Here is a 13,565-nt window from a genome sequence, read left to right as displayed (position 1 = left end):
TTTAGGTTGTATGTAAATTGGAAAGGTTCCGTTTGTGACAATGATTTTGCAACATAATTTGGGACTTTGAATTGAGGGAACAGGAAACCTTTTTTTAGGTTGTATGTAAATGAAAACTGGTAAGGTTCAGTTTGTGACAATGATTTTGCAACGTAATTTGGGACTTTGAATTGAGAAAAAAAAATATGACGCCCAACGTGGGGCTCGAACCCACGACCCTGAGATTAAGAGTCTCATGCTCTACCGACTGAGCTAGCCGGGCGATGATGTACTTGGTTGCTCTGCTGAGTAAAGTATGACACTGCTGCGGTATGGGTAATTGAAAATCTATTTTTAATTATGCTACCTGGATAAATCAAAGCTAAATGAATACAATAAATGTCAAGTATCCATCTCTAAAAGTGATTAGCTTGCGTGTGTGCGCGCACGTGTTTTAAATCATCACAGTGATTGTAGAGAGAGAAAATTGATGATGAGCGTGAACCCAGAAATGTAACTTGCTGCAACATGTACACATGTAAAACACTTTATTCCTGGAACAAAATCAAATGGACCGGGATGACTCCTTTTACTGTCATCTCCAAGACTGCAAATAGTGAAATTAAAATGTATTTGTTGACATGTTACTTAAAACATTCTCTGTGCAGATAAAAATACTGTAGTTTTATGATGTCAACAGTTTTGGGTCTGTAGTTACAACCGTTTTGAATGTGCAACAACTGCAAGTCAAACATGCTCCACTTTTATGGTTCCACCAGTGTTGTTTGGCTATGGGAGACATCAATCATATAAAATGTCTATAAGTAACCGCAAATCCTTCCTTTTATTCCTATTTACACGTGACTTTTGACCTAATGATCTGAAGTCATTGACGTCCACCTGCTAAACCGACGCGTCCATCAAACGTGAGAGAGTCGCATTTCAACAAACACTGGCGACCACGTCCTCATCGCTGCCGTGTTCATCTGGTGCTCCCCTTGTGGCATTAACATTTGAAAGACCCTCCATCCTGTGAACTTATTTGAACTCTGACCCTCTCCTCTGTGCGTCACAGGCAAAAAAAGGGAGAGAAGCTGCAGCTGGGATAGATAGAGGACTTCAAGTCGGTTCTCACCAGCAACACGGCAGCAGTAGACTCCTTTCCATGATGAGCTGTCGCGTCTGGTCGCAGGCAACAAAGAGTGAGTGGGAATAAGTGGTCATTACGAGTGCTCCTGACTTGTTTTCACTGTTCATTCTGCACCGCTCTTCGCCCCTCACTCACATACTCGCCTATTTTAAACATATTGCGGGAACAGACACACAAGCGGTCCAGACAAATCCAGTACCAGTAGTAATTCTCTTGTCATATGAATGAATACTTTCCAAGCAACCAGGCTTGATTTACAGATTTACATGCTATTTACACGATCCTGCATTATGTCGCCCTAGCATGCCACTTGACACTGACATGTTGCTCTTTCACAATGTGGTCTTCCTAACTAAAACACCTAGCAAGGCACGTCAACGATTTCTCACCGTTTATCCATATTACTCCTTTTTAATTTTGTATCAAACTCCAGTTTCACTTGAAATAAAATAATGTTTGCGGAAAACACTGCACTAGAGGTTCCGATTCACCGTTCTATACTTGAGTGTCCTACTGGGATATGTTTCAATATCGGCAAACCAGAAAAAAAATATTAAAATAATACTAGCTTCAACCTCTTAGGTTGTTAAAACGTATTCAGTATTTAACCGTAATTAAGAATATTTTTAAAAATGTGTTAATCTGAAGTGGATGATGCTCCTTTGATATTTGTCTATGTATGAAAATATATAAAGTGATTTTTTTTTCCCCCATCGGAAAGCTTCTTTAAATATGTCCATAATTTCTGCACATGAATTACATGTGGTTATTTTATGCTGGTTGTCTTATGCAACCATTCCGACTCAAACGCACGCACACACACTCTGAAGTCACTTCAACCACATCAGCCTGCATGAAAGCACACACATGTGCCCCAGACGCAGTGCACACTTTCTCACAGCATAACCCAGACACACACACACACACACACACACACACACACACACACAGTATGATGCAGACAGTTTGAAGGGCCTCATCTCGCCCGCCTTTTCTTTGGCTGTCTGCACCGTCTGACCCAGGCTCTTTATATGTCTAATTAAGCAGTCAGACCCTCCGGCGTGCCATGACACGCTCACGGCTGATTTCTGCTCAATGTTTTGTACCCCCTGATCAGTTTTTTTTACACACCGACCGAGGCGTGCGCTATTGTTTTGTTGCCATCTTGCCATCAGTGGTCTGGGAATGTTTGCTCAAAGGTGGGCCGCCTGAGTGGTGGTGTGCAACTGCATGGAGATCCCAGGGAAAATTGTATAGCATTTTTTGGTCTAAATCACTTGCTCCCATGATTCACGGGGTCGTTGTCATACATTCAACGTATCAGCAGAATCTCCACTAAGTCGCAAAGCCCCAAAGAGAGGTACAATTTGGAGTGGGACAATTACGATGTCTGAAAATAACCATAAAACCAGAAATTGAATTTTTGCAACATTCAGTCGATATAAAAGTCTACACAGTCCCATTTAAAGTTTTTACTCTATTAACAAAAAAAACAACAACAACAACAACAACGGTAGACCACATTTTATAACTTTTTTTCACCTGTGACGTGTGTATATCATTTGATTTTTATCTTTTCCCAAGGGGAAAGTAAACATTTGAAATCACCCTCTTTTATAACTGGGATGTGGTTGTGTTCAGAATCAAGCAATTACAATCCCTCTATATTGTAACTGACTCAAAGGAGTAATTTTGCTCACGTCCTTGCCTTCTTCGCAGGAATTGGAGTTGCTCGTCTCCTTTGAGAAATACAGGCATCAGAAGTGTAGTCTCTGAATCTAGAAACTAAATTCAGTTTGCAGTTTGGAAGCAATACATGTTGGACGGGATAATCTTTGAACTACGGAAGCCGGTCAAAATCGGTTAAATATGTCATCACGTCTAGTTATCATTTTCATAAATATTTGTTTTCTTGTCTTCTTTTTTTGTTTTTTGGGTTTTTTTTTTTTTTTGCGAGAACTGTCGACATTTTTCTGACTTTGGCCCACCTTCGAGTCAGACTATATTGCCATATTAAGGTCTTATTAGGGGGCAGGAATTGAGCATGACATGAAGAGGTGTGACCTCAGGGGCAGATGGACAATGGTCACTTCCTTCCTAATTCACCAACTGACAACACATCATTGACCTGCTTGCGTGTGTGTGTGTGGTTTCAGAAGCGAGATGGCTCAGCCTGACCCTCTCAGATGGCCTTTTAAACTTAAATTTATTAACCTCTGACCTGGGTGGAAGTAATTTCCTCGTTGAGTGGCAAAGGATTGTCCATCTGAAAACACCTGCTGCATTCTGCCGCTTGCATTTCGCACCAAAGCCATGTGACTTTTTTTTGTCTTATTTTCATTAGATTTCTTTGTTGATTGGCGAGGAGTAATCACTTTTTCAGCAACTTTCACACAGATTCCACCCGACACATCAGAGCTACAGTATAACCAATGATCGCTATGCAATTATAGGCCCAGTAGTAGAATGGGAAATGAAATAACGAAGGAAGTTTTTTTTAGGATAAGAAATTGGGTGAATTGTTTTCTTCGGTTAATTGTTTTCTTTCTCTACCTTTTTTGAGATATTTATTTTTATTCAAAATACAATTTAAATTTTCACCATCATAAAGTCACACTGTAACGTTTAGCGATTTGTGTTCATTTTAATTAGGCTATTGAAAAATCTTATCTGATCCTTTTTTTTTCAGGTGCAAAAAGTAATAATTTACATTTACCTTTAAAAGTGTATTTTTCTATTTCGCTTCACCGAAATATATTTTTGGCTCACATTTGTCAGACGACAGCTTTTTTGCAGCGATACATTTTGGCTCTCATCTGCCAGCATTTTGCTCTTGAACTTGAACTTGTTTCCCTCACGCCACCCAATTTCACAGCGCCCAGGAACCCCTCAAGACCCGCCCCCATGCACCCTCCCATGTCTGTCTTTGTGAAGCTGTCTTCCTTGACTTTCCGCATCCCCAGTCTGGCCCTCTGCAAGTTCGCCGTTCCCCCCGCCTGTCCCGCGTAGTCATTCTTCACCATAGGGTCCCGCCCGCCCTCCTACAGGGACTTGCTAGGCAGCATGCTAATCAGGCTCTTGCCGGCACTTCCCACGATTTTTCCCTCCCAGACGTGAGCTTTTTGTCTTGTTATTGATTCCATTATAATCAGACGGCTCCCCGTAACTTTTTCTGCTGTCTGGGCCAGCGGGCCCTACCTCTCATATGGCCCCCCTCATTCATCACTCGGGATCTCGTTCATAAGTCAGAGTCGGGGATACTCGAGTTTACCCGATCTGAAGTAGTGCTCAGAGTTGCAATAGAAATGGGATGTCGGGGGGAAAAAAAAGTTGCTGTTTTGAGGCCAGCTCTGATCCACCATTGTTGGGGGCTCTCTTTGCGCAAGAGACTTATGGCTGAAGTCTTTTAGGGACTTGAAATTAGTTGCATAGCTACTGTCCTTGGATCTTTTTCTCGCTTAAGTCCCACTCACAGCACAACAGCATCCAGAGGCAGAGGCCCGTCCCTCCCCAAGAACAGCCGCAGCGTGTTTTACTCCAGACACACCAAGATGTGACTCTGGCTCACCTTTGGAACTGTGCACGGCCTGTAGACATCGATCAACCGATGTGAATGGAGGGGTGGTCGGAAACATGCCCGGCAACAGCTGCTTCTGGTCGAGCGGAATGTATTTATCATTTCATGTGAATTCACGAAAAGCCATTTCATGTCTGCCAAATAGTTTTGATACAGACACATCTTAATGAATTACAATATCACGGAAAACTCCAAAGGGTGTAGGATGAAATAGTCTTGAAACAATAATTGTTTTGTTTTGTTTTTCATAGAGAAAACTGTGAGATCTAAAACTCTTCCACAATATTCAAATTTATTGAGATGCACCAGAGAACTGTGTTGGGGTGGGGGGTGGGGGATATAGACATTGTCTCACTATAAACATTTTTCATTGAGCGCATCAAAGTTGCATAGAACAAAGTCATGTGCAAACAGGGCTTAGGATGTGTGCAATAAATGGTCATAGGCCATTTTCGAATATAGAATCCCTCCAAATATACAATATCATGACATACTCCCAACACAAAACGTTTCTGATGTCACTGATATCAAATAGACTCGTAAAACCTTCCAAATTGCACATATGCTCAGATATTCGAGTAGTCATCAACTTGATGAACCCGTATCAAGCCGTTAAACCCAACAAATGTTAAAATGTGCAAAGAACTCATATTGCAAAACCTACATGCTCTTTTCTTTCTGCATAGATAATAAGCATTCCATGGTGATTTTGAGCACTGCATTCTGCCCCGTGTGCAAATTCATGAGAACCAAATACTGTACAAAACAGCAGATACGTTGTGCAGTTGCAGATTGTCAAACATTTGATTGTTCAAGTCAAATCAAACCAAATCATGAAATCACCAGCGATGTACAAATGAAACATTTTTAACTAACATACTCTATGTCTCGTTCTCTTCAATTCTACAAATACACTCTTATTCTAATGAGTCCCAACAGAAGTGCATAGCTACCGAATACAAATAATTTGAATGATATGTAACTTAATCATAAAAGCATTTCACATCATGCATCCAGTCTCCTGTCCATCAGAACGAGGTCGGTTGGTCCATGTCTTGGTGTTTTTCCCCACTTTTAATAGCTTTCAAAGTCCAGAAAAAGTGTCCAAAACACCCTGTAAGAAGACAGAGTAAAGTACATTAAATACAGTATGTATCTACACACCTAAATAATATAAAAGATAAATGCATGCCTATTTATTGTAAATCACACATATACTGAGCTACCCAATGTTTTAAAAATACAAAGCGTTGTATCGTCCCCCCCCCCCACACACACATTGTAAACTGTAGTTTACTGCCCGCAGATGGCACACTAATATGGCCGCCAGCCTCCTGCTCCTCCTCATCCCTCCGTCATTGTCTCAACTCCCCAACATGTTTTATCCCACGCTCTTATTCGAAGGGGAGGTTACGAGCCCTGATTGGGTTGCCATGGCAGCCGCGCATCGGCACGGTCCTGATTGGCGTATGCTGCGGGCTAATTATGCAGCTCGTATGCTTAAGAAGGGGGGAAAAAAGTGTAGGTTGTATTGAAATGTAGAGCTAAATAGAGCATCGCATGGTTATAATAAAAGAGGAGGAACCTCTCGGGTTATTTATTCATTGCCATATTGCATATCATAACCAAACACATTTGCACATTTTGGTCTTTTTAGTCACTTCACAACTTCAGTAAGTGTGTCGTGCACATTCTTGGGCATTCACCTCACCACAACAACGTTGTAGAGCAGGAGGAGTTAATGGCTAAAGCTAATTTTGTGTAAACAGCAACGACACAGCATAGGAAGAGATGTAGTCAACCTGACAGTTTTTTTGCCAAGGAATGACGACACCTATGTGAAAGGAGCTGCAATCCTAGATTAGTATTCTATATGCTGGGTTCTGTGTAAAAGTCAAAGATTGGTAAACCTGATGCAGCAATGTTGCAGAATCTATGCGTTAAACAGACGCCCCTCTTACACCGCCTGAGACGGTGACGTTGTTAAAGGAGATGCCGCCGATGAGTCAGAGGATTCCGCAAAAGATGAGCAGGGGTGTGTAAATGTTGTGGCATCTCTATGTGGAAGTGGTTTTACTTGTAAAAGCACCATTTTTAAAAGCTAAGTCAACATGTCAATTTTCTGCCTTCAGGGGGTAGCATAGCAAAGAGGACGGTGAACGACTATTTTCTTTCTCACACATGACACTGGAGTCATCTAATTATCTGACTGCAGGTTGCAGTGTGAAAGTGCGTGCAGTAATTGTGTAAATTTTGCTGGATCTCCGTGTGAAACAGGCTTGTCTGTGTTAGGACTGTGAGAACGGAATGAGCGGGGTAGGGGCCTGCGTGTTAGAGACAGGGTGCCGGGTTGGCCAGCGGGGGGCCCCACGCGGACAATGGCCGCCATTGTTTACCAATCTGCCTTGTCCATTAATCAGGGCCATCCAGCTCTAATTGGCATTTTGGTTAAGCTGGTCGCCAGACTCACGCTCCCTCCACTGGCCTAAATAATGGCGTTACGCCACAAGTGCCGCCGCGCATTTGGGAGGACAAAGTGTCGCTTGTCTGAGGGCCCGGGGAAGGACACCCCACTCCCCCCAATAAACAACCCCCGCCCCAAAGAAACCTCACACACAAGCACAAAGAAGGTCTCTGACTATTGAGATCTCACTGTCGCGGGCCGCCTCGCCTCGTCTATCTGTACCCCCCCCCCCCCCCCCGACCACCCCATCCTCCTCTTCTTCTTCCCACGTTTACTTACGACACTTTTTCCTTCCCACGCACACAAGTCATCCTGAATCATTGCACCGTGTTTAGATGAACGTCCCGCTTTTATTATCATCTGAAAATGCCAAAACAATTGCGACATTCTTGCACTTGGAGGTGAAAGTCAACGCCTTGGCCGAAGAATCTCTATGGCAACTCGCATGTGTCTGCCCTTTCCAAGGGCCGCACAAAAATCACGGAAATTAAAATTATAATTAGAGTAGAATATTTGGATTAAATACTATTCTAGGCCATAGACCATATTTTAAAAAATCAATTGAAAATCTTTGTGCGCCATTTGGAACCTCGAAATGAGTCATCCTAACTATTTGCAGGAAAAACATTTTTAGGCCATAAATTCAAATCAATCAAATGAGAAACAGTAAGTGTAGCTCTAACCGTGCTTCATGTTTGATCAAAATGTCATATGCCAGGTCCACTGAAAACCAAGGGCCCCCCCCCCCCCCCCATATGTAAGTATTTGCTCAAAGTAGTATGTATCAAAGTATATGGACCGCGTCAAATTCTCTTGCGGGGATCCCCACAGCCTTTGACAGCAGTGGCAATTATGGCACCTTGCAGTCATAGGCGTTTTTTGCTCCTTTCTAAAACCAAAGAATCCACGCAAAGGATCCTCAAACGTTACGTAGAAGTGATCCAAAATGTCGGACAACAAACAAAAGCGCTCGTCCGTTAGCCTCAGCGTGTGCCGTGACGCCCAAACCACAGCTGCCTTAAAAAATGTCAGGCGCCCAAAAAGCATCAGCGCTCAGTTTCTTCCTTTCTCATCCCCCTGGGGCGGGGTGGTGTGGGCTACAATTAACACAGTGACGGTAATTAACACCTTTTCCAGTCTGGGCAATGGCGCGGAAAAGCATGGAGGTTCATGTAAAGTGCGAGGAGAGAGGGGGTAAGGCGGCCATCATGCGCTTTCTCCTGAGCTGCCATTTTGTGCCAGTCTTTCACCTAAGATGGTGGCAAGGCTGCGACTTGCGTGCGTGGGAGAGGGCGGGGCGGAGGAAGAGAGAGGAGGATTATGGGATTGAGAAGCGAGTCGCATTGCTGAGGTGGGCATGATGCCACGACGGACGCACGCAAGTTATTTTCATTCACACGTGGTACCGCTACAAACACCCAACGTGGTCATTTTGCATATTAAAAAAAAACATGGCAGGCACATGAAAAAAAACACACGCACACGCACGCACACACACACACACACACACACACACACACAGCCATTCTCATGGTATGGTCTGCCCCCAAGCATGCAAATGACATTCATTATGCAAATGCATACAAATCAGGCCCGACCATCTGAGAAGGCACGCTGGGAAAAAAGAGCAGAAGAAAGAAATTAAGTGAATGAGGCGAAAGCGAAGCGAAAGCAGGATGTGAAAACACAAAACGGCGTAAAAGTGGCATGTTTTTTTTTCCTTAAGTCTACTTCTTTTCGACAGGAAGCCAAACGATCACAAGAAGCCTCTTTAACACAGAGAGCCCACAAAATGACCGCATGAGAGCTGAGACGCAAGATCGAGCAATTATCCACGTTTACCTTCTGCATCTGTTGCAATGTATAAAATATATTAATGGTGATCGAAGTGCAGTAAATGGAGTAACTTCTGGGCATAATAGTTTGTGGCATAATTATGGTTTCAAAGCTGGCGTCACCAATGTGGTGCCCGTTGGCACGGGCCTCCCCCAAGGATCACATGAGTAGCCCGAAGGCCTGCTACAAAAATAGCTCATCGGTGATGGGCTGTTGTGATTTTCTAGAAATAGTGGATCAGTGATCATTTGAAAAACTAATCAGTGGAAGCGATTTGGAGAACTCAAGTGTTGCGCACTGGTATTTATCTATTTGCTTTGTACTGTACTGTGAGAAATCTTTCGTCTGTCTGATCAGTGTATTCACTGAAATGAATGTCGTTACTTATTCATCTTAACTAGGGCTCAGATCATGAAGGAAACTTTTTGGAATTGATTATCCTCTCGATTTTTCCATCTACGACTCGGGTAATCGCCCCACCTCCCGTTATGAGAGAGAAATTTTGGTGTCAGACAATTTGGGTGTTCGACTTAGACAAGTTAAGCGATTGCCAATCGCTTAACATAGTTCACGTATTAAAGCTCTGGATTAAAAAAATTGCTCAGGATGATATATCAGCACAGTGAAAACCTTTAGGTCAAACGTTGACTGAATATTACAAGGCAACTCGTGGAAACCGAACATTCACCATCAAATTTATCATGTCCCTTGGTGGACCTGAGAAAAAACATTGACTCTCAGGTGATTCACACTTGGGTCCACGTAAGACCGTTTAAACACTGATTAGCATATCACACACACACCCTTTTGCAGCACACCATCCTACCTTTTTTCCCCCCGACATGATAGTATGTTGCGTGTGTTCTTGTTGATTTTCCATGAGCCGTGCAGGCATGTAATGGGATTCTTGTTACTTTCGGTTATCTAGCTTTATGAAGAATGTACGGCACTCATACAGCTAGATAACCAAAGATAACAGACAACCCCTCAGGCCTGAAACTCTCTCTCTCTCTCTCTCTCTCACACACACACACACACACACACACACACACACACACACACCACTACACTGCCTCGTATGCACCTGCAAGGACCAAGCAAAAATTAGGAGAACAACATGAATCAAAGGCACATTCATTTCAGACACACAATGAAATGTGATTATGAACTAGCATGGACTAAAAGAGAGGTGGGAAGTCTTTTTTCTTCCCAAACAGGGTCAACGGTTTTTCTCAGGTCCACCAAATGACATGATAAATTCGATGGTGAATGTTCGGTTTCCACGAGTTGTCCTGTAATATTCAGTCAACGTTTGACCTAAAGGTTTTCACTGTGCTGATATATCATCCCGAGCAAATTTTTTAATCCAGAGCTTTAATACGTGAACTATGTGGCACCGGGCTTGATGTGTTACATTAAAAGGATCATCTTAAATGCAACATGATCATATTGAAATCATGTTGATACAAAATATACAAGATCTATTCATTCATTCCCTCCGGATCGCTGTTTGACAATAACTTTGACAAATACATTTTTGAATTTTAAGTATTTTTTCGGTTTATTTGTTTTCTCTATAATTGTTTTCCCAATGGCATTCCGTGACGTCACAACCTGGGCACGGGCAGAGGTCAGGTGTGATCATCAATTACTACACACACATATACACGAAAGCCACTAAAAAAGTAACGAATAAAAGAGCAACGTTAAACAAGAATAAGATGTACTACTTTTCTTTAACACACGCACACACACACACGAGTCCGTTGCTCTTATAATATTTAAAATAATGATCTAAATGGTTTAAAATGTAATTTACTTTTCTTTTTTTTTTACATACATGATATATTTAAATTCTGTTTCTCTTATAGGACATTTGAGTTGTCTTGTTTGTGTGAAACTTGAATTAATTAGAAACGCCAATTGTCGTAATCTTTCAGTGATATTTGCTAGGTATGATAGGTTCCCCTATATGCAAGCAAGGGGCAGTGTAATCAAAATACATACTCCCGGTCCGTTTTCTGACATTATTGACACACAATCGTTGTCCTCCCAGGTGGTCGACATCGCGGTGTGCGTTGCGGCAGTAAAATGAGAAAACGAGCCGTAAAATGGCGCTGTAAATGCGACTAAGTGGGAGACAAATAATACCGAGTGTAATGATACGTTCTGTTATATTAATCATCGTAATACAGGACTTACCTATATGAGGCGGAGGCAGCAATCCAACTTCTACTATGACGCTTTTTGTCGTTGAGGATCCTGGTCGTAAACAAGAAAACTGCACGTCATTTTGGCATCTCGTTGATGACTTGAGGGCAAAACGAAACCGTTCATTAGCAGCCCATAAAACAATACGCTTGTTTCGTGTCTCCTCACTATTTAAATGGTCCAAAATGACATCAATAGAGCGGGTATTAAGCGAAGGGCCTTATGTAATAATGCACGTCATCGTGCGTGTGTGTGTGTGTGTGTGCGCGCGCGCGCGCTTTGAACGCAACAGTTGAGCTAAAGCGTTTTGTTTTTTTCACTCTTTTGCACATTTTCAGATTTTTTAAACCAATAAAAATACTGTAATCTGTTAATTGTCGTAAATCTCCTTTTTATCACTTCAGTCTTGTTGAAAAAGATCGCAATTCGTTTTGCGCAATTACGGTGGGGAGGGAATCTAGGGCATCTTGTGAGAACCCTGAACGCAACTGTTGAATTCAAAGGCAACACTTAGCTCCAAATACTTTTAAGTAGAATTCAATGTCAGTGAGTCTTGATGTAGGCCTATATTTTGAGGATTTTTTTTGTTTGTTTTGCACTATGCTGACTTGTGTCAGTCGTGTACGTAACTGATGACTTCAAATAGTACCTTTTATTTTGTGTGTGTGTTGTGTGTGCTTGTTTGCTTTTCGCACACTCTTCTGTTTTCAAAAGATTGTCGTCGTTTAGTGAAATTTACGGTGAGACTTGTGCGAACTGCGAATTTACTGAATTGAAGCCCTTCGATTGTTTTTGCAAACTTTCATGATTTTTTTTTTGTTTCATATTTTGCCAAATCCGTTCATTGTAATTGTGCCTGTCCGTGTCTGCTGAGTTTAAATGCAATCGGGACAGTCTTGTGTGACCGGCGAACGCAACTGTTGGGTTCAAGTACCCTTTTTGCTTCCACGTTTGCACACTTTTTCGATTTTCTTTTTGGAAACGGCAATTACGGTGCAAGACGAGGCCGCTTCGACCCCCTTAACAACTCCAACAGGCCCAATCTGCTTGGGCATGCTCGTGCACAAACACTGCCCGTGGACTGCTGTATGTCGCGTATTATTCGCTAGAATTTACGCACCGAGACGTCATCGTGCAAGGGGATCTCGAAAATACGTCGATACGCGTGAATCCAGACGGGAACCTGTCTTCGTCGTGTGTGAGATGCATGTGACGCAAAAGTGCCAACTCTGCAAAGTGGCGCAAAGTCCACTCTATTTCTTGATCACTTTTTTTTTCGGGGTGGGGTGGGGTGGGGTGGGGGGGGGGGGGCAAAATGAGAATAAGGATTTGGATACACGCGGGTCTTACTAGTCTGGGCCTGAGTGTAAATGCTCTGCCAGCCTCCCGAACGCATAAAGACGCCTTCCCTACAATACAAAAATGCACTTGACAAATCCACGCAAGAGGACGTTTTCCTACCGGTGGTCCCTCCGCTGGCGTCCCCAGATGATGAGAGCCTCCGCGAGCGGCGCGTGTCGTGACGTCTCCACGGCCTCGTCCATTGATTTTCTCCGCTTCTTAAAATCACATCCTCGCATCCTCAGCCCCCCCCCCCTCCATTCCAGGAGGCGTAAGATGGCACGGTCCGCGCCGCAGAGGACTACACCGCCACCACCATCAACAGCAGCGCCTCGTGTCCCTTCGAGTGCACGAGCAACTCATTTGTCCTAATTCATATATGCACCCCCGAGGCTACGCCCCCTCTTTGCGAGTCAGTGGTCCACACCTTCCTCCTCCTCCAGTGAGATGCCTCTGCACAGATATGAAGGCTCACTTGTAATTGACACATGCACTCGAAAAGGTACAAGGTGTTCATTTTCGTCTTTGTCATTGCAGCACATATCGGGGCTCTTTCTAATGGTTTGGAGGTTTGAAATAAAACGGGTTAGCCTGCCCCAAATGTGTAGGTTGGATACACAAAATGGTTCTCGGGAGCAATGTGTTCGACTTTATTGATCATCGAGGGCTTTCTATTGTGTTTTGTACATGTTTGGATTTTTTTAAAAAAAACATGAAAAGTAAAGAAATAAGGCCAGCTAAATAAATTGAGTCCCACTTCTTTTCCAAGGGAAGGAAAAAAACTACAGGAGAATTAAAAGCGTAATCTTCTTATAATTTATTGAAGAAAGCGGGATACAGTAGTGTCTTCTTTTTTTTAAAGAAAAAAGGAAAAAATAAAGCAATATATTCATTCATTCATTCATCTTCTGAACCGCTTTATCCTCACTAGGGTCGTGGGGGGTGCTGGAGCCTAGAAAAAGTGAGGGGAGACGGGCAGAATAAATATATTCTCGTTTGTAATTTGG

General features: G+C 42.8%; 1 long non-coding RNA gene and 1 other non-coding gene across 2 annotated transcripts; both read right to left on the bottom strand.

The window, feature by feature from the left end:
* Positions 1–189: 189 nt before the first annotated feature.
* trnak-cuu (transfer RNA lysine (anticodon CUU)) lies at positions 190–262 on the bottom strand. Its single transcript has one exon. It is a non-coding gene; the product is annotated as a tRNA-Lys (tRNA).
* Positions 263–4,979: 4,717 nt separating this feature from the next.
* On the bottom strand, positions 4,980–12,925 carry LOC147190448 (uncharacterized). The gene is made up of 3 exons (XR_015103621.1): positions 12,679–12,925; positions 11,209–11,268; positions 4,980–5,820 (listed from the first exon to the last, which is right to left on the bottom strand). It is a non-coding gene; the product is annotated as an uncharacterized LOC147190448 (long non-coding RNA).
* Positions 12,926–13,565: the final 640 nt, after the last annotated feature.

The sequence above is a fragment of the Hippocampus guttulatus genome, chromosome 18 (genome assembly GCF_054856545.1).
Source record: "Hippocampus guttulatus isolate MCC_2025c chromosome 18, RoL_Hgut_1.0, whole genome shotgun sequence".
NCBI lineage: Eukaryota > Metazoa > Chordata > Actinopteri > Syngnathiformes > Syngnathidae > Hippocampus > Hippocampus guttulatus.
The sequence above is the reverse complement of the archived record's forward strand: the minus strand, read 5'-3'. Positions and strand labels throughout refer to the sequence as shown.